The 658-nt window shown below is 47.1% G+C and overlaps 1 protein-coding gene across 1 annotated transcript in view; it reads left to right on the forward strand.

Moving 5' to 3' along the window:
* The window catches only part of NOS2 (nitric oxide synthase 2, inducible), a 36,154-nt gene that overhangs the window by 28,658 nt on the left and 6,838 nt on the right, over positions 1-658 (forward strand). The gene's annotated exons all lie outside the window — the stretch shown is intronic.

Consider the following 658-nt stretch of genomic DNA (forward strand, 5'->3'; position numbering starts at 1 on the left):
ACTGCTGCTAAGTCGCTTCAGTCGTGTCCGACTCTGTGCAACCCCATAGAGGGCAGCCCACCAGGCTCCTCCATCCCTGGGATTCTCCAGGCAAGAACACTGGAGTGGGTTGCCATTTTGTATACTAGGCTACAAAACATCTATATCCTGGGCTTGTGTGTATGTGTGCTAAGTCACTTCAATCATGTCTGACTTTTTGTGACCCTATGGACTGTAGCCCACCAGGCTCCTTTGTCCATGGGATTTTCCAGGCAAGAATACTGGAGTGGGTTGCCATATCCTCCTCCAGAGGATTTTCCCGACCCAAGGATCGAGCCCATGTCTCCTGCATTGCAGGCAGATTCCTTATTATTTGAGCCACCAGGGAAGCCCCCACCTGGGCTATATACCTGTGCTAAAATGAATGAGACTTCGTGTCTGCCCTCAGAAAACCTATTACTTAGTACAGGGGGCAAATATGCAAGAATAGTCATAATAATTACTATTATAATAATAACAGAAGCAGCCACCACAGGATAGAAGAAGGCTTTTCTTTAAATGAACAACTCATCTACCTCTAGGGTGTACACCAGTCTTTGGTGAATTTAGTCACTGTGAGTCTGTGGTTCACCTGTGTGTGTACTGCTGAAGTTCAAGTCCGTGCCAGAGAGGGACTGAA

Source organism: Bison bison, unplaced genomic scaffold (assembly GCF_000754665.1).
Source record: "Bison bison bison isolate TAMUID 2011002044 unplaced genomic scaffold, Bison_UMD1.0 scf7180017864472, whole genome shotgun sequence".
In the NCBI taxonomy this organism is placed as follows: Eukaryota; Metazoa; Chordata; class Mammalia; order Artiodactyla; family Bovidae; genus Bison; species Bison bison.